Below are 21,216 nucleotides of genomic sequence, written 5' to 3'. Positions count from 1 at the left end.
AAAGCCAGTGCATTATTCCTGTCATGACTAATACAGGAAAAAGAAAGAAGAGGAAGTAAAAAGGTTTTAGGTTATTGTTATGATTATTATGTGTCGTTTTGCATCCATCCTTTATTAAAATCGGCTTAAAGGGGCTGTAAACAGGAAATACCTTCTTTGGGTATTTCCTGCTGAGAGCAGTTTTTCTGGGGGGCGCTAACCGCTAAACACCTCACCTGATGACGTGCTCAGGTGAGTTTCAGTGATGTCATCAGAATCACTGATGGCAGAAGACTGGTGTAGTTAGGAATTATGCCACGGTACACCAGTCTTCTGATGCTAAACCCTAGAGCAGTGGTTGTCAAACTTTTTCATGCCAAGGACCCACAAAATGATATGTATTTGGCCGTGGACCCCCATGAGCTTGTACAGTATATTTAAAGTATAGGTTAAAGTGGTTAAAATTATTGTGACGCTATATTAGCACATTTTGCTGGGGAACCCCCCCCAAGGAATCCACTTTGAGTGCACCACCATCTTCTGGCTAGAATTTTTTTTTTCACTGCCTTCAGTAGACCCCCCCCCAACCCAACCCTTCAAAGAAAAACATCTTATTTTTCATGACTTTGAAACATTTTTTTATAGACGTAACCATTTTTAAATTTGGCTGGGTGGTTTATAACATAATTCTGTGGTCTGGCAAAATTTGAATACATAATACTACTATATGGGCCTACTTCCTGTTTATAGGCCTACTTCCTGTTTACAGGGTCTAAGCGCGCACCGTGTTACAAAGCCGTCTCACACTGTCCATGTTGGTTGATAGCGGGTTGCCATGGTTACCCTATTTCTTAAAAGAGTAGAGGCCAGCCTATAGAGCTGTGTGGAACTCCATATTTGGTATAGAGTGACACCATGTTTGCCAGTATATTACTACTATAAATTATAGTATAAATAATACATTTCTCTGTCAAAAGTCAAAAACATTTGAACTTTACTTTAGTAGCTGACCGAGACCACATCAACCTCTGAAGGATGAACAGGAAGTTGAAATACATCAGCCTGGTGGTGATGGTGGTCCAGAATGCGTTGGTCACCCTCAGCGCGCGATACGTCTGCACGTTGCCCGGCGACCGTTTCCTCAAGACCTCTGCCGTTGCCGTGGCGGAGACCCTCAAACTTCTGACCTGTGTGCTCGTCATCCTCCTGCAGAACAGATGCGATCCGACACGAACGGCGTCGTTCCTGTACGACGGCGTGTTGGTCCGGTACAGAGACACGCTGAAGATGCTCCTCCCTGCCCTCCTCTTCACGCTACAAAACAACCTGGTGTACGTGGCCATATCCAACCTGCCCGCCGTCACCTTCCAGTTGGACCTACCAGCTGAAGATCCTGACCACGGCGTTGCTGAGCATGTTGATACTGAGAAGGTCTCTGTCCAGAGTCCAGTGGGTTTCCCTGCTTCTCCTGTTTGCCGGGCTGGCCTTGGTACAGGTGCAGCAGCATGGACGGAAGGAACTGGCCATCGATTCGTCCGGCCAGAACCCCTCTGTGGGTTTGGTCGCCGTGCTGGTCTGCTGTGCGTCGTCGGGGTTCGCAGGCGTTTACTTTGAGAAGATCCTCAAAGGAGGCTCCGCCTCCATATGGCTCCGAAACATCCAGCTGGGACTCTTCGGCACGGCCCTCAGCATGCTGGGAGTTTGGTGGAAAGACGGAGCGGCGGTCTCCGTTAATGGATTCTTCTTCGGCTACACTCCGATGGTGTGGGCGGTCATTTTCAACCAGGCGTTTGGGGGCCTCCTGGTGGCTGTGGTGATGAAGTACGCCGACAACATCGTCAAAACGTTCGCCATGTCCTTGTCCTGTGTGATCGCCACGGTGCTGTCGGTCTACCTGTTTGGGTTCCATCTAGACCTTCTGTTTGCGTGTGGTGCTGCCATGGTTATAGGAGCCGTCTGCATGTACAGTTTGTACGGTACAGAGCAGCAGAGTGGAGTAAAAGTACAACATTTGCCTCGGAGTACAAGTGTAAGTATTGACATTTGGAAATACTCCAGTAAAGTACAAATACCACAAAAAAAATCTTAAGTATAGTACTTGAGTAAATGTACTTATTACTTTACACCACTGCTTATGACATACAGTATAGGCAGGGGTGCACATAGTTTTTTTGGTCTAGTACTCTAATACTCAGAAGAGCACCTGGAGATGTTACTTGGTGCGCACAAAATAAATGGTAAATAAAAGGTCCGGTGTCCCCCGGTGCTGTTTTGTCAACGGGGGGGGCGAGGGGGGGGGGCGGGTTCGGTGCACCCCGGGACCGTTTTGTCAAGGGGGGGGGTGCTGCTCGAGAAAAAAAGGACGCTTCACCGGTGCGTTTCAATGTTGTACGCCTAAATTCAGCCGTTTCGCGCCCTCCCCAAGGTTGTTGCCCTGTGCTGCGCTGCTTTTATCCGCCAAATTGGGACGTTCACGGCATATTTTGCACCATCACGGTGCGTTCATCATCGGTGACGAGTGCCAGGATCAGGCCACCTCTGGCCTGATCCTCTCATCCTCCCCCATGTCTTCAATGACACTCACAGTTTCATCGTGTGTAGAGATTATTTTGATAGTATATTGTTTAAACTGATGCTAGGTTCTTGGTTTACCTGGGATCCTAGTTTCTTTAGGCACTACACTGTCTCTCTGCATTCTATGTATGTGATTACCTTGCTTACTGTAAGTTTCTCTGGATAAGAGCATCTGCTAAATCCCCCCCCCAGGACCACTGGTTGAGAACCACTGCGCTAAATGCCTGAATTGTACTGTGTACTACTACTACTGTATATGGTAAGAGAGGTTGAATTATTATGGACTCAAATGTTGTCTTTGTAAATGGTACATGGTGCATTTATATAGCGCTTCTATCCGAAGCGCTTTACATTGATTGTGCCATTAACCCATTCATACACCGATGGCGGAGGAAACCATGCAAGGCACCAACCTGCTCATCGGGAGCAATTAGGGGTTCAGCGTCTTGCTCAAGGACACTTCGACACTAACTCTAGGGGAGCGCCCCAGCCCGGGATGGAACTGGGAACCTTGCGGTTTTCCAGTTCACTCTACCCGGCCACTCTACCCCTGAGCCACTGCCGCCACTGTCTAGCTGCCTAGCTGCCATGAGGGAATACAATTTCAGCATTCTCAAATTCACCTTCAAATTTGAGGGCATACTTTCATCTCTCAGACGGCACCATACAGAATAAACAATAAAGCTCAGACAGAGAATAGAGAATAGTCTAATAGATTGTGTGTGTTTGTTTGTTGTTATTTAGTATTCATCTGTTGTGATGGTGGTGACTCATCTACCTGCAAGCAAACAGCGAGCTCAGAGAACTAGATGAAAAGGTAGTGTCACATGACATGTTCTGAAGTTTATTAAGCACATAAAGACTACAGAGAATATATGCATTTGGGTGTTATGTCTGTATTAAATTTTTTCCATGGTTTTAATTTTTACCAGAGTCATTTTCAGAGTACTTTTTCCACCAGCCTTTGGGTGGCAGACAGCTGCTGCCAGACTGGGAGCATGTAGGTAGTCTCTGGAGACAGACTGGTGGCTCACACAATTTTCAAATTTCAAATCTAACAGCCTGTACAGAGGAAGTGCTGAAAAGCCACGGAAAATAAAGCGGATGCCCCCCTCGCACACACACAGATGCACACGTCCTTTTCGCCGCTTTGCACGTATATTAGACTGTAAATGAAATGAGTCAAAGCCTATCTAGCTTGCTACTCAGCAGAAATGGAAAAGCAAAATAAAAATCTGAAACGGAAATGACAAACAGAAGACTAATAGGGGGCATAATTACAGACTCGCTGTACAATTTGAACATTGTGGAAGGGTTGCCTGGCTCGAGAGACTATAGGGAGCATTTGATATTTAATTGAAAGTAGTAACATGGTGAGGAAAGACTGGAAAAAAAGAGAAATCATATTGTGTATAATTAATTCCATTTCGTTCTAATCAATTCTTTCCCTTCATATGGGGAGCGGCCGCGGAGCAGTTGGCGTTTATCAAGTCCCTTTACGCTCCCCTCATTTACAAGAAGGCTGTGAGCCAGTGTGCCTTGTTTAAGCCATTAAGACCGGGAACGCATTTCTTTGGCTATTCAAAAATAGCAGATCTACAAGCTCATAGCTTTAGAAAAAAACTCGTGAAAATGTGTGGAACTCTTTAAATATAGGCTATATATATATATATTTTGAGATGGGGGTCCGTGGCCAAATACATATAATTGTGGGGGTCCTTGACATGAATACGTTTTGTTCCAGGGACCCCCAGAAGCAAATATTTGAGTAAACTTTTTGGTTTAAAAAAAATATATATGTATATATATTCAAAGATTTGCACAAATGTTCACGATAAAGAAACAAAAATGCAGATCTACAAGCTCATAGCGTGGCACTCGGTGCCACGCTATGAGGTATATCTGCTATTTTTGTATAGCCAAAGTATAAAATAATGGTTATAGGCTCTAGCTAAAACTCTAAAATGACGCACAGATGCGTCCCGGTCTTAAAGGGTTAACAGTCATAACCACATGTCCCTGCATCCATAGCCAATGAGCTGAGGAAATCATTCCCAGCCTTCCCTCATTCCTTCCTTTGACAGACGTACACAAACACACAAACACACATTCATGTCATTCCTACACAACACTTTTTAATTTGGTAACACATAATAAATACACGATTTTTACAAAACAAAACAAAAACTCAATATTGCTCAATACCAGCTGGAGAAGAATGACAAACTGATTACAAACTGATACAAACTGATTAAATGGCTAAATAATGTATGTGTGTGTGTGTTAGCTTAGACTTCATTTGATGCTAATTCACCACATTCATTCTGCCTGGAATGGGAAAAGTCATAAATTGTGTGATTAATGGCTGAGAATTTCAAATAGCTTTAAGAAATTCCCCTTTGAAAATTGATGGGGCTGGGAATGAGGTGAAACCAATGCTGTCATGAAAGACATATGTTTTAAACAGTTCCTCTGCATGTTTTAGTAATATAGCCTACAGAGGTCATGGTATGTAGGCTTAAGCAGTCAAGTAGAGTGCCAAGATTAACAATTAACTAACTAGGATAGCAGGTCAAATGTTGCATCAAATATTGCATCTGTCTAAATCACATATTATTTCAATGAATCTTGGTTGGATTCTTCTAATAATGAGAAGTTAATAAAATGACACCATATCAAAGCAATGACACTAGAATAAGGGATATTTCATGAACAAATAGTCTGGTGTTGGTGTGATGCTGTGTTCACACTGGCAGATACCAGTGGTGTAAAGTAACTAAGGATAATTCCTTTTAACAGGACGTTCATGAAAGTCCTTGCGGACTTGTTTCCAATGAGGGCCTGTGAGCAATTAGGGGTTAAGGGTCTTGCTCAGGGACAAATTTCATTTCATCGACACATATGCTGGCGTGGCCTGGAATCGTACCTGGGGCAACCAGGGCCTCTGGCTCCCTAGGCGGGCTCACTAACCACTCAGCTATGGCCGCCCCTTCAAGTACTAAGTACATTTACTCAAGTACTGTACTTAAGTACAATTTTGAGGTACTTTTACTTTACTGGAGTATTTCCAATTTTCAGTACTTTTACTTCTACTCCATCTCAGAGGCAAATATTATACTTTTACTCCACTACAATTATTTGAAAACTTTAGTTACTACTTACTTTGTAGATTTTGATTATTATTACAAAACATACATTAATCACTTCAGCCCTATATACATTTCAGCCATTTAAAATTAGCCGATCTACAAGCTCACAATGCGTCACGATGCAACGCTTTATGAGCTTGTAGATCTGCTATGTTCAAAAGTTTTTTTTAAACATTTGAAAACTTGTGAAATGGGACATTCTGCTAAATGAGTACTTTATACTTTTGGTACTTTAAGTACAATTTGATTCCAATACTTTTGTACCTTTACTCAAGAGAATTTTGAATTCCGGACTTTCACTTGTAACAGGGTATTTCTACATTGCAGTATTGATACTTTTACTTAAGTAAGAAATGTGAGTACTTTTTCCACCACTGGTCAGTGGATTAAAGCAAAAGCCCATCTCTAACCAGGCCTTAAGCATGCCTTCCACATGAAGTGACTGATGGGTGCAGTTCTTCTTGTCACAAATACTCATGACAGTGAAAAAACGATTTGCAGTCACAGATAATGGAAGTTTGTGATATAAAAGAAAAAAGCTCCACCAAGGCCACCTTCTGTCTCTTGTCCTGTTGCCCCGAGTCAAAAGGATGACCTACAGTGCACACACTTCCATTACTTCTTGAAGGGAATGGAGCCACTTCGAGCTGTAGATAAGAAAAGGACAAGAATGAATGCAGGCAGACAGAGTGTTCTTCCAAGGTCCATAAATTGGCGCAACCATCGTTAGCCTGTTACTGTTAGATACATTCTGAACAACTAAAAAGTTTTCTGAAACACTTATGTTGCTATTTTATCAGTGATTCTCAAACTTGTTTCATGTCAAGGACCCCCAAAATGATATGTATTTGGCTGTGGACCCCCATCTCAAAATATTTTGTTCCAGGGACCCTAACATGCTACGAGACCTGGATACGTCTTTTAAAGTGATCGGGGGATTGATCATACTGGAGATAAATATTTTATGATTTTTTTTTCAAGGTGAGTGAAAACACTTGAAAATCGCTGGCAGTGGCATGGCGAAATTACGTTTTATTTCTGGCAGTCACTAATATTGTTTGTGCCGGGAGAACAATCTCTCTGTGTCGAGGTCAAAAAGATCAAGATGCTGATTGTGGACTCATACACGAAGAGAGGAGGGAGGCTGGGCCCACATCACCATCAACAGGTCTTCTGTAGAGAGAGTCAGCAGCTTCAAGTTCACATAACCGAGGACCTCTCCTCCTGGGAAGAGCACCTTTATTGGGCCATGTGGAGAAAAAGGCACAGCAACGCCTCTTTCAACTCAGGCAGCTCAAGAAGTTTGGCTTTGAGCCTTCGACTGAGGCACCACGAGAGGATCCTGAGTCCATGCATCATTGGAACTGCCCTGCCCTCAAACCAGGGGGGAGGAAAGAGCATCAGAGCTGAGGATGTGAGCTTCACTCCATCCAGGATAATACAGTGTACAAAGGATGGTGTGTCAGTAAAGCCTGCAGGATTATCAAAGACCCCCATAGCCACCTCCTTTCAGCTGCTACCGTCTGGCAAGCAGTACTGCAGCCCCAAGGCCTGGACCAGCAGCCCCCATGATAGCTTTTCTCACACACACACACACACACACACACACACACACACACACACACACACACACACACACACACACACACACACACACACACACACACACACACACACACAACGCCCACATATGCACATTTTATTAAGGTGGGACCTATACACGCACCACATGTTATTGCGGCATGTTCTGCAATTTTACTTTCATACATTTTTATATGGGATGTAACAATAAATCACGAGCTACTGCCTACTGCTACAGCCTGGTGCGGTTCACATGGGACACGGGAGAGCACAGAACCCAGAGCTGCTGAATAAAAAGTAATTGCTCACACCTGTGCCTGACAATGAATTAACTACTATATGTGTCAGGGAATTCTGGCAACGGCAGAACACTCAGAGAAAAGCCAAGCATCATGTCTGTCTGGATGGAACCTGAAGCAGGTTGGCTGTCATCACTCATAGTGCACTACAGTACCTGCACCTGTGAAGATAGATTTGGGAAATAGTGATGGTTAAACTTATGAGCCTACAAAATCAGCTTCAATCACTGTAATCATGTTGAACGCATCTGTGTCATTTTAAGATCTGCTATTTTCAAAAATAGCAGATCTACAAGCTCATACGAGCTCATACGATGCGCTACGAGGTTGTAGATCTGCTATTTCTGGAAAATCTTTAAACATTTATGCAAATCTTTGAATACATACAATGTTTTCAAACAACATTTTTTACTCAGATCTTTGCTTCTGGGGGGGTCCCTGGAACAACATATTTTGAGATGGGGGTCCGCGACCAAGTACATATACTTTTGGGGGTCCTTGACATGAAAAAGTTTGAGAACCACTGATATTATAGCAACATAAGTGTTTCAGAAAACTGTTAGGATTTAGAAGACATGTGTAAAGATTTGCACACATTTTCACGATTTTTTCAAAAAATAGCAGATCTACAAGCTCGTAGCGCGGCACTCGGTGGCTCACGCTCTCCCCTTCATTGTTTGGGTCTGAACTCATTTGTATTCAGTGTTGGTGATGAGTGAACAGTGGCTATTTGACACAATTTGTATTATTCCGTTATGTGCTGAAGCATTCAATGTTCAATAACCTGGATAAGCTCTTATCCCGGCTATATGAGAAAGCAGGATAAGTACCCGAAACATTCCATTATCCGGGATACTGAGTCATGAAAACCTGTTATCCCCTTTACCGTTGGGTTTTGCAGTTTGCACCTGCTCGGTTTGGCCGTTCCATCTGCAATCTCAGCCAGAGTTGCAGACAGGAGTAACAAAGAATAAGCAACCAACTTAGAGACAATGCTTGGCCAGCAACTATCACTTCACTTTTGATCAATAACTAACAGCAAGATGAACTGTGACATTAGGTTAACTGTCACGTGGACTACAAATATAACCAGTTACCAATAAATAAATAGTGTGCATTTCTCAGTGTAGCACCTTTAGCCAAAGCACTTTACAATGTTTTTTTACATTCACCCATTGTAGGCGGAGGAAACCATGCACGGCGGGAGCAGTTAGGGGTTCAGTGTCTCGCTCAAGGACACTTTCGACACAGAAGAATTTATGCAGGGGTCGAACTAGGAACCTGCAGGTTCCCGACCAGCCACTCTGCCTTCTGAGCAACTCCCACCTTGCGGTGGCTGACATCAGGTGAGTTACAATATGTCTTAAAATCTAATGTGGAAAATAGGGAACGGGGCAGCTTATTGAAGGTGTCCATAGTAAACAACATATCCCCGATAAGACTAAGCTGCTGTACTGCAGTGGTTCTCAAACTTTTTCATGTCGAGGACCCCTGAATTAATTTGTTGTTTTTGGCCGCGGACCCCCAGCTGAAAATATTTTGTGCCAAGGACCCCATACAAGATTTGTGGTGTTAAAAATGTAAAAGAAATATGCAAATACTTTAGCAAATGTTCCAAGAGTTTTACAAAATGGCTGGTTAAAGTGGTTAAAATAATTTTTATATAACCTACTGTATATAATTCTGTATTTTGCTGGAGACCCCCTGCATTACACCACAGACCACCATAACTCTTGAGAGTGCACAAATGGAACCAAATGGACCCGTAAGGGTCCATTTGGTTCCATTTGTGCACTCTCAGAGTTACAGCCCCACAAGAGTCCATTTGGTTCCATTTGTACACTCTCAGAGTTACAGCCCCACAAGGGTCCATTTGGTTCCTAACTATCAATCATTTAGCTAGGGACCCCCTGGAACCCCCTAGAGGACCCCTGGGGGTCCTCTAGGGGGTTCTTGCATTATGCTATGAGTAGTATTCTGGATACTGTGTTGGCTACATGTAGACATAACCATTTTGAGCTGGCATCAGTGTGACATACTATTGAACTGACATGGCATTGCATTGTAATGGTGGTATTAATGTGCTTATGAAATATATCGATTCTATACATCATGCTGACTGAAGGTGGGTCCCCAGGCTCGCAATAAGTGGTAATAACCGTGAACAATACATGGGTCACTGAAGAAACATCTTTGACAAATATCGCCGATAATGACATGACCCAAAAATAGGGTCACCAGATTGAAAGTGGTTTAACACTAAAAAAGAATGGAATAAGATTTGTTAAAACTTGCAGAAAATGTTCAGGCAGAGATAGTTAGAAAAGTTATACATTCAATTTGAAACTGAATGGTTTCAGCTGGGCATATATTAGGTTGTTTTAGCTTGGGGGCTTGGAAATCAAGGGACACCGCTGACTGCTGGAAGTGACAGCATTTTGAGGGCACACTAACTCATGTAGGATGGCAATGCCCTCAGGTTCAGGTTCATGACGAATATCACTAGTAGTAATTATGAATTTCTCCCCCATGACTGTACATTCTGGGAACCCCACTGGTGATAAGGAGACGTGGGGATGAAGAATTGATTCTGGCATTAATTTTGGTGGGCAGACAGATCTTAATGAGGGAATGGAAAAGGATTCCATATACTTTCACACGCTGGCTGGCTGTTTTAGTACTTTGTGGTGTACTAATGTGCAGTACTTTTATCTCTGCCAGCCAAAGGAGACAGAGAGATTATGTTTTCACCTCTCTGTCTGTCTGTCTGTCTGTCTGTCTGTCTGTCTGTCTGTCTGTCTGTCTGTCTGTCTGTCTGTCTGTCTGTCTGTCTGACTGATCTCCCAAACTGCAGGACCAATCAACGACAAGCTTTTTGTGCCCGCTGCTATTTTCCAATCCGCTATTTTCCAACAACTTTGTATTTTATATTTTTGTGATTGCCTTACTATAGACCTACCATCCCTCAATGACTACTATAGGAAAGTACTATCCTGAAGTGCTTCGGCTGCACATGCAGGTCCGTGTATGCAGGTAGTGATGTCATTGACTCTACCTTTAGTTTAGAGTTGCATACTCTGCGCTTGTTTTTTTTTTACACCAGTTTTGCAATTCCTTAGACGGACATCGACACACAATGACCAGCACAACGCACACAGACACCTGTTTTGTAGTCTGTGTGAGAGATTGTCATTGTAGATGCGCCTCCACAAAGTGCACCTTTCTAGTCTAATCTTTGCACTCTGATTAGATCTGTGAACATTTTCATTTAGTCAGAAATGGAGATGACTCATTACCATTGAGAATGGCTGATTGGTTTCACTATTTGCCCGACACTTCTTCCATGTGAATGAGATACAATATGCTCTGTTTCTCTCCTCTGACATTTCTTCTGTTTCCCTCCCACCACTTATTACCCCGTTGCAGTCATTCCTCTCCACACCAAACCCAGCAGCAGCTTCAAGCAAAACATTAATAATTCATCAGCTTGAAGCAGACACCATGAATATCAATTCCTTCATAACCCATTCAATCCGGGAGGGAACGCATCTGTGTCATTTTAGATTTCTTTGGGTATTCAAATAGCAGATCTACAAGCTCACGCGGCTATGAGCTTGTAGATCTGTTATTTTTTAGAAAAATCGTGAAAATTTGTGCATATCTTTAAATATATATTTTTTAAAAGCGAACATTTGTAAAAATGTTTTGTTCCAGGGGCCCCCAGGAGCCAAGATTTGAGTTCCAAATGTTCGCTTTGAAAATATATATATTCAAAGATTTTCACGATTTTTCAAAAATATCAGATCTACAAGCTCATAGCACTATGAGCTCGTAGATCTGCTATTTATGAATAGCCAAATAAATCTAAAAATGACACAGATGCGTCCCCCGTATTGAATGGGATAATGTCCAGCACCATCATCAAGGCTGATTGCACTATACCTGAGGTCATTAACTTCATCACCTGTAATGTGCATGAAATATAACTGGTCAGTTCACATTGTTTGGCCTCATTTACCCAGAAAACCTGGTTCGAAAAACACGCAAAACTTTTCTCGATAAAAGCATGTAGCATGTATTGAATACATCATTACCTCCACCTGTCATTGGAGTTGCTACTGTAGTCCCCATGCATGCATAAAGTCCACTGTGTGATACCGTAGATGTCTGTCTGACCTGCATGTTTACCGGTAAATAAGGCAAATGAGAATAGAACGAAATGACATGCTGTGTCATGGGAGACACAGCATTCCATGTCGTTCGTGCGCGCGCGCGCGCGTGTGTGTGTGTGTGTGTGTGTGTGTGTGTGTGTGTGTGTGTGTGTGTGTGTGTGTGTGTGTGTGTGTGTGTGTGTGTGTGTGTGTGTGTGTGTGTGTGTGTGTGTGTGTGTGTGTGTGTGTGTGTGTGTGTGTGTGTGTGTGTGTGTGTGTGTGGTCAGCTAGTGGTAACAGGAACTTACTCCCCATGCAGGAGCCAGTTGCAGGTCAGCTAGTGGTAACAGGAAGTTGCGAGGTCAGCTGGTGCATGGTAACAGGAACTTACTCCCCATGCAGGAGCCAGTTGCACCACCTCACACTAAGTTCAAACTTAGCCTAGTTATAGCTTAAATGGCTTTTTAAAAGCCATTTAAGCTATAACTAGGCTAAATGTGAACTTAGTGTGAGGTGGTGCAACTGGCTCCTGAACTCCTAGTTTAGGTTCATGTTGGAGGTCAAAGGTGAGAGTTGACATAATCATGTGAGAGACGTTGACATCGAATGGCCTGAATTCACACTGTGCACAGCTCCTTTGCAGTGTGGTGTAAAGTAACTAAGTACATTTACTCAAGTACTGTACTTACACTACACTTTTGAGGATGTTTTTACTTAACTGGAGTATTTCCAGTTTTCAATACTTTTACTTCTACTCCACTAGTTACTTTGTAGATTTTGCTTGTGGATCTGCTGTTTTCAAAAGATTTTTATACATTTGAAAACTTGTGAAATGGGACATTCTGCATAATGACTACTTTTACTTTTGGTACTTTAAGTACATTTTGATACCAATACTGTACTTTTACTCAAGTAAATTTAGAATTCCGGACTTTTACTTGTAAGAATATTTCTACATGGCGATATTGATACTTTAAGTACAACATTTGAGTACTTTTCCCACCACTGTCCGTTGTCCTCTCTATCTCCTGCTTCTTCACATAGGCTACACTGGTCATGTCTGCTCATCTCTGTTTGGTCCGGATGACTGATGGGTTTCCAAACTCTGCATCCGCCAAAGCTATTAACTGGCCTGCTGGAGCTAAATGGCTTTACTGTTCCCAGAGTGCTGTAGTTGGCTCAGCAATTCCTGTGTGCTATTGTCTAGGGCCATCGTCACAAAGTTAATTTCTTACCAGACAAGCACAAACACTTATATGCTGAGACACACAACAAATAAAACATTACTCCTCGAACTAAAACAAAATCCCAGTTCCAGCACTGCAGTACAGTTTGTTATCCCATTTATTGTGTGGAGAATTAAGGCAAAACCAACGACCAGGTTAATTAACCTCAGAGATGTCTTTTCCCTTACAGCTTATTCTCTTAACTATTCATTTTTACAAGGGAATTGCGTCGTTGAAACCTTGTTATCTCCATATTTCATCTTATTATGTATTTAGTTGTATGACATTGTCAGCAAAAGAAGCGAAAATTACTAATCTACAATTTTAGCTATGTTAGATTATTTTGGCAATAATGACATGCCCAAAATAGGGATGCCCACTTTAAAGTGCTTAGGTCTGTCTGTGTAAATATTTAACCTTTGAAACCTATTAATAAGTCCTATGTGACTAAATACTGTAACAATATTGGATCCGTTGGAACCTTTTTTCTATCTCCTGAAAAGTAACAGGTTTGGACATATGGTTTCCACCTAACAGCGACGATAGCCTATATTGCCGGTTCTCACTTACTGTAATATGCGTTTCATATCTCTGCAAGGGCGCCGATACTGTGGGTGCCTCGGGGCTAAAGCACCCAGGGGAAATTACTGGCACCCATCACAAACTCATCACAAAAAAAGAAAAAGAAAAAACCTCCGACATCTTCACTTCACGGAGTACATTTTGTGTACCAAATTAACCGAATTAACTGCATTATGGTAACAAAATCCCCCCAAAAAGGTAACAAACCCGGAAAATAACCGCACCCAAAAGCGTGGACATAAATCGGCGCCCCTGTATCTCAGAGCTCAATATGTTTCCACCAATTTTGGGCTGACGAGGACACTACAGAGCTCACGGACATCTGAAACTATTTAATTCCTGTTCCCCATATGAACATCACAGCAGAATGTATGTACGGGGTAGCATGGTGTAATGTATGAGTTGATAGCAAAGTGATGTAGAAAATACAGCACCTTTCCTCTGTGGTACAACTGTCCCCAGCTGTTTCTACATTATTCCTGACCACATCTGAGTCTCATGAGATAAATCCTGTCTCTATATGCACAGTGACGGCCTGAATGATCCAGACGTCTTCTGGTCCTCTAGGATTTTAAGTGTGCCCGTCACGGCTGGCCAAATGAGGAACAGGATTCACCGGTCTAACGCACTGATCGTGGCTGTTTCCCAAAAGGCCCTGTGTCGACGCACAAAAGACCGACAGTTCACACTGATTTAGGACGAGACAAAAGAAGAACCAAGAAAAGGAAAGCTTCACTCATGTAAATGGTCTGCATTTCAATACCGCCTTTATCCCAAAGTACATTACTGTCACTCACGGTCCACTCCCTTGGACTGTGACTGTATTGTTTCGTTTTGGACTCTTTAGGCCTGTTCTTTAGGCCTGTTTAGGCCTGTTCAGTATGTTCTGTATTTGTCTTGTATTCCTGTTCTGTTGGTTTTGGTTTTCTGTTACTGCCCTGGTTTTGTGTGTCTTATGTTGTAGTACTGTTCTGTGTTTTCCTGCCTGCCTTTGTTTGCCGTTACCTGCCTTGTCTCACCTCCCTGTATTGTTGTAAACCTAGTCACCAGTGTTCTGTTTGCTCGTTTGCTAGGTAGCCTGTCCCAGTGTTGTTTGTCTGTTTGAGTTAACCTGTGTCCTGTTATCCCTGTCTCTATTTAAACCCTGTGTTTGCGTTGTGTTCTTGTTGGTCCTTAAATCCCTTGTCGAGTGAGTCTGTATGTAACTGAATGTCCTATTTGTCTGTTGCCCTTTTTTTGGAAGTACCTTGCTTTAGTTTAATAAACACTTTAAGTTAATCCGTTTCGCCTCCTGTCGCCTGCTTTTGGCTCCTCCGTACTCATTCCTGACAATTACATTCACCCATTCACACATCAATTGTGGAAATAACCATGCAAGGTAGTAGGTACCAACCTGCTCATCCGGTGAATTTATGTGTCTCTTGCTCGAGGACACAGACACGAAGCCAGAAAGAGTCTGTGATCGAACTGGCCTGTACTATCTTTTGAGAGTTATAGTATGAAGAAAGGCTGTTCTCACAAACATCACATAGGCCTACTGGGTAATTAATTATGTCATGGGACACACTTGTAAAATATTGGGTTGCTACTTATCTCACAGTAGCCGGACGATTAACATCTGGGGTGCAAACATATTGGAAAAGTGTTTAAGAGGCAGTGCCATGACTTTGGTACTTTGGTCTTCCCTGTGTGTTTTCAGTTTCTTTTTTTAGAAACCGAAAACGTGCTTTTCTCATGTTTCTCATTTGTTCAATACATAAACCGCAGAGCCTAACAGAAGTGGATATAATCGGTTAAATCAGCCAGGAACATAAGTTTCCCCCAACCTATTTTACCTTAATGAGCAGGTGTTCACGGCAACTCTGTTTTCTGTCAAGTCCATTTGCAGCCAAATACAGCTGAGATATATAAAATATATAGGCTAAATTCTTAAAATGCTCTTTTACCTCTACACAGCATCTAACAATAACACATCTCTCTGCACTCTTTATGAAAATAGCTATGTTTAGGGGAGTTAAGAGATTCAGATTCTGATCAGGATTGTTAAATAAGCATTACCAGTACAAGGTGAAAGAATTGAACGAGGTTGAACTATGTCGGTGTCTCTCTCCATTGTACAGTGAGCAGTGTGTAAAGTGACTAAGTACATGTACTGTACTTTAGTATAATTTTAAGGTACTTTCACTTTACTGGAGTATTTCCAATTTTCAGTACTTTTACTTCTACTCCACTACATCTCCGAGGCAAATATTATACTTTTACTCCACTACAATTATTTGAAAACTTTAGTTACTTTGTAGATTTTGATTATTATTACAAAACATACAATACCCACTTCAGCCCTATGTACATTTTGGCCATTTGAAAATAGCCGATCTACAAGCTCACAATGTGTCGCGACGCAACGCATTGTGAGCTTGTAGATCTGCTATTTTCAAAAGATTTCTATACATTTGAAAACTTGTGAAATGGGACATTCTGCGTAAACTTCACACTTTTGTACTTTTACTCAAGTACATTTTGAATACCGGACTTTTACTTGTAACAGAGTATTTCTACATTGCAGTATTGATACTTTTACTTAAGTAGAAACAATTGAGTACTTTTTACACCACTGATAGTGAGTGGGGGTGTTGCTGCAGCATGGCTCTGTCTGCAGTGTCTTATCTGTCCGTGAACCATGGAGCTCAGTGCTGCTTGTCTCTATCTAGCGTGGTGATGGAGGCCAGGCCTGTCTCCAGAGATAAAACACTGCTTCTGTTCTCCCAGCAGACCAGCATGAGCCTCCCTCCTGTTTCGCTGTTATACTCCCACATCTATTAGAAAGCAACATGGCTGCCTGGTGACAGAGTTGACCTCCTCCCCTGACTGAAGGAGATAAAGGATCAAGGAAAAACGAAAGAAACATAGAGGAACAGGTGAGATACAGAGTATGAGAGAGAGAGATAAAGACGAGCCGAAGGAGAGGCAACTGTGGGATTGGAGGATGTGTGGAAATAGAGGAGAGAGGGGGAGACTGTACTGGGGCAATGGAGATCAGAAACAGACGATGGAGCTAGAGAGAACAATTTGGGCTGTAGTAATTGAGTCAATTTATTGGCTTAAAGGGATAGTTCACCCCCAAAATGACTTATTTTCTATCGATTAGTCACCCCATGAGGACTTGAATTCATGGATATTTTTTTGTCGCATTCCTAAGCCAATAATTTGATGACCGGCAGCGGTTCCGGTAGGAGACACAAAGAGTCTCCTTTGTGTCTGCCTACCAGTCCGCTGGTGACTAATCGATAGATTTGGGTGAACTATCCAACTTCATTGCGTGGTTAATAAGTCATAATGGGCATCGACCGTCTATATATTGCTTTGGAAAATGGTCGGCAGTAATGACAGTGAATACAGTGTGTCATATTCCACGGGCTAAACATTGCCAGACCATTGCCATACCCCCCCCCCCCCCCCCTGTTACCTTGATACCTGACTAGGATGGTGTTGCCAGTTTTCCTAAAGTGTTATTGGGTTCGATTTTGTCGTGGACTTTTAGCACTCAGCCATCCGTCAATAGATCGATACGGTGAAGGTGTTGTGTTGCCACAGCATTCTGCCAGGCAGAGAGCAGGGAACAGAGCTGTCAGGTTCAACCACCTGGACCTGCCAGCCTGTTTATCCCATACAAACCGGGAAAGCATTTTAGATTTTAGTTATGTATACATACTTATAGCACATTGGTTCTCAAAGTTTTGTTTTATTTTATACTTTGGCTATTCAAAAATAGCAGATATACAAGCTCATATCGCGTCACTTTGTGAGCTTGTAGATCTGCTATTTGTGAAAAATCACACCCAGTGTGAAGTGGGCGGTGTGGTCATCACAGTGGTCATCACAGTGATGGAAGCTCACTTTTTTTTTTAAATGATTTTTTTTTAAGTGCATAATCCTATTTATAGGTTATTAATGTCATCATGTGTCTCGCTAGCCAATCACAGTGCTGAATAGAGTCAGCCAATAGAGTCAGCCAATCACAGTACAGCTAGGGGTGTACTAATGAGCCAATCACAGTACAGCTAATGAGGTGTCCCAACCCCACTTATAGGGGCGGCTACACCGCCCAAAAATTGGGAAAATGTGTGCAAATCTTTGAATATATATATTTGTTTATATTTTATTTATATTTGTGACACGCAGCAAAGGTCATCGGCAACGGGAGTCGAACCCGCAACACGCTGTCTGTCAGGCTGGCATTGCAGCCTAGGGTGCCTGGACCGCCACGCTACGGCCCAAGCCATTAAGCTAACATTTTTAACTCAACTCTTTGCCTCTGGGGGTCCCTGGAACAAAATATTTTGAGATGGGGGTCCGCAGCCAAATACATGTCCTTCACATGAAAACGTGTGAGCACCACTGATATTATTTTTTTTCTTCAGAAAACTGGACATTTTCTCTCAGACTCTGGTCTTAATGGGTTATACCAGGACAGGAAATGAGACCATGGCTGTCCAGGACAACAAGCAGAGGATCCAGGGCTCACAGCTGTAGGAGGTAAAAACATGCTCAGGAAAAAAGAAGTGCTAATGGACACCCTGACAACCTTCTGCCTCGTGTTCCCCCTGTAAGGTTTTCTCAGAGGGGAGAGCCAATCACGGCCTTGCCCTCTAAGTGCTGTCTGCCTCCTCAGCACAGATTTAACAACAAAAACAAACTGAGATTTAACCACCCTATGTACTGTGACATGGGCTCTATACTAGGACATTTGTTCCCTCTACACCAAATCACTGCCGATAATAGCCGATCTGCATGCTCACAACACATTACAACCACTTTAGCTAGGCAGGAGTGCACGTGCACGTCCTAAATAGACAACGCCAAAACAAATGACACAGATGGGTTTATTACGGCGTGGCACAGAGGGTGTCGTGCAGGGCCGGTGCTAGGCAATTTGGCGCCCTAGGCAATATTTTTCATGGCGCCCCTCCCCCCCGCCGAGCTGTAGGGGGTGCTATGGGGGTCGGCGACCCCTTAGTTCTGGCGCTATGGGGGCTGGGGGCTCCACATGCACGCACGAGCACGCACCGTCAGCTGCGGTCTTTAACACCTTAAAGTTTAAACAATATAGCCTCTCAAGGTTCGCGCCGTCAGCGGCGAGCCGTTCTCAATAGCGTCTACCTGGCTGCTTTGCATAACATTAGGCTACTCGAGAAAAGCCATGGACTTGAATTGAATGTGTTACATTCCTCTCACAATGAGAGACAACAGTCTCTGCACTGCAGAGTGTGAAGGGGATCGCTTAGAAGAGGACCCAGTTCTCTGAGACAAGACAAAGACAAGTTGTCTGAAGTACTTATGTGTGGGTGAGTCTATGTAAAGGGCTTTTATATAAAACTAAAAGGAAAATAAAATAATTAATTAATTGAAACCAAAATAAAAACAACAAATTAACAATGCAACTAAATAATAAGATATAATTACATTAAAAATCACATGTTGAATACAGTATTTCAACTAGCACTGAGCTGATTGGCTATGTGCACATGCGTGCACGTGCACGTGACGTCAGAAAATATAGCCCCCCTAGTTAAAAAATCCACAGCTCATCACTGGGTTTAACACAGAACTATGTTATCAGCTGCCCTGCTAACTACAAAATGCATACATTGTGTGTACTTGCGTGTGTTTCACACATCACAACACACGTGACCGTGACCCTTGATGTATGGAGAACATGGAGTCAGGGGGTACTGGGGTGAGACATCTAGCCCTTGTGTAATGTATTGTATTTGTTGTTCATTGCATATAACATTTGGGGGTAAATTTCATGTAAACAGGACTAATTCAAATGATTGAACTTGTACATCTAATTCCAAGCAGAGCAAGCAATATAAATATATCAATCTGTTCTTTAATTGTCCCATACCAAAATGCTTCTACAGTTTCCCCCATATAGTAGCCTACACTCACCAACCAATCACTGACTGTCCCAAAGTCAGTCAAAGGACAAAAGGTGACAACCTGAAAGTGTGGCAGTCATAATAGCAGCAATAAATGAAACAATTTTACAACAATTAACTCACACATGGCTTAGGGACGGGTTAGGGTTATGTTTGACTCTGCCATTAAACCTGTTGACAGCATAAATTGACAATGTTATACGGTTCTATACAACTGGTATGATCACTAACTTCAGTGGTGGACAGTAACAGACTACTGTAAATAGATATTTCACTTTCAAACACTTTTTTTAAAAAGTTGCTTGATTCAGTATTTATATATTTTTTTTTTCTTCAGACACGCCCCCTTCCTATATAAACCCATTGTAACTGCAAACTCCATTTTAAAACCAAGTTAGATTAATTGAAAACACACCCTGGTTCTGGTGACTGATATTGTCCTTCTAATGTGTGAGGGGGCCGTGTTTTTTAAATAACCTTTTTGCAGACAGACATTTCATAGCTTGTGAACAGCTCGTGCTCCTAATGTTCAGTCAATCAATGTCAGACCTCTCTGTCCCTCTGTCTTGTCCACTGACATGGTGATCTTTTATTTAACAGAAAGCACGCACATCCACTCACTAAAAACCAGGTGCTGGGCTGAGGTCAGAATCCACAAAGGAGAATGAATTCCGCATGTAACAGAGTTTAGTGGGTTCCACTTGCTCCTTAAAGGGATATTTCACTTTCAAAAAAACGTTTGGTCATTTTATCGTCTACTCAGGCTTTTGTGAGCCCCCCAGACCGTTTTTAAGTTGCTTGATTCAGTATTTAGATATTTCATAATCATTTTATCAGACATGCACCCTTCCTATACAAACCCATTATAACTTCAAACTCCATTTTTAACCTGTTAGATTCATCAAAAACACCCGTCCTTAGTTCTGCTGATTCACCCTGCCCTCCTAATACGTGAGGGGGCCGTGTTTTTTCTATAACTTTTTTCATTTATTTTTAATATTTTTTTGGGAAAATGAAAAAAATTAAATACAATAAAAAAATGAAATAAAATAAATGAAAAAGTGAAATATCCCTTTAAGTAAGGGCATTTCTTATTGGTTAGTGGGCGGCACCTCATTGATTAACACAAGTGTCCATGTTGGAGTGGTGCCAGTCTAAATTAGATTTGCCCAAGGTAAGATGTGTTCCTCAGAGTCAGCACACTATAATTTCAATAAGAGTCTGTATGTTTACTGTGATACTGTGATGAATACTGGTTGTTGTTCTAAACATGCTAAATGTACCTACATGAAGAATGTTTTCAATTAGTTATTTTGACATACCAAACGGTACATTGTTTACAACAAACTACTGCTAATTCTGTTGTAGACGTGCTGAGGCTTGGGTGTGTTACACCAAAAGAAGTGACTGACCAGAGACTTGTTTGCATTCTTACCAGAATAAACTGTCAACAAAGAGAGAAGTGGTCTGGAACTTCGTTAATCCACAACACAACGCAGATCGAACATTACACGCACAGCCATGGGTCCATGTATGTTTCACTCATGCGTTCATCTTTTTCCACCAAGTTCTAGATTAGCAGAGGCGCCTCTAAATAGTATAGTAAGTCAATTCCTTGAGAGTTTTTTTTTTCTTGTTCACTTGACTTTTATGATGGTGTAAGCCTTTCCTATGTGCCAGTTGTTTGGATCAAAAACATGTTTTAAATAATATATTGTATTTGTGTGTGGACA

The 21,216-nt window shown here is 42.2% G+C and overlaps 1 pseudogene across 1 annotated transcript; it reads left to right on the top strand.

The window, feature by feature from the left end:
* The first annotated feature begins 1,014 nt into the window (after positions 1-1,014).
* LOC308075663 (UDP-galactose translocator-like) lies at positions 1,015-3,362 on the top strand (annotated as a pseudogene). Its single transcript has 2 exons — positions 1,015-1,955; positions 3,298-3,362. The product of its transcript is annotated as a UDP-galactose translocator-like (transcript).
* Positions 3,363-21,216: the final 17,854 nt, after the last annotated feature.

Source organism: Gymnoscopelus braueri (assembly GCF_963280865.1).
Source record: "Gymnoscopelus braueri genome assembly, chromosome: 20".
Taxonomy (NCBI): domain Eukaryota; kingdom Metazoa; phylum Chordata; class Actinopteri; order Myctophiformes; family Myctophidae; genus Gymnoscopelus; species Gymnoscopelus braueri.
This window is presented reverse-complemented; position numbering and strand designations above follow the sequence as displayed.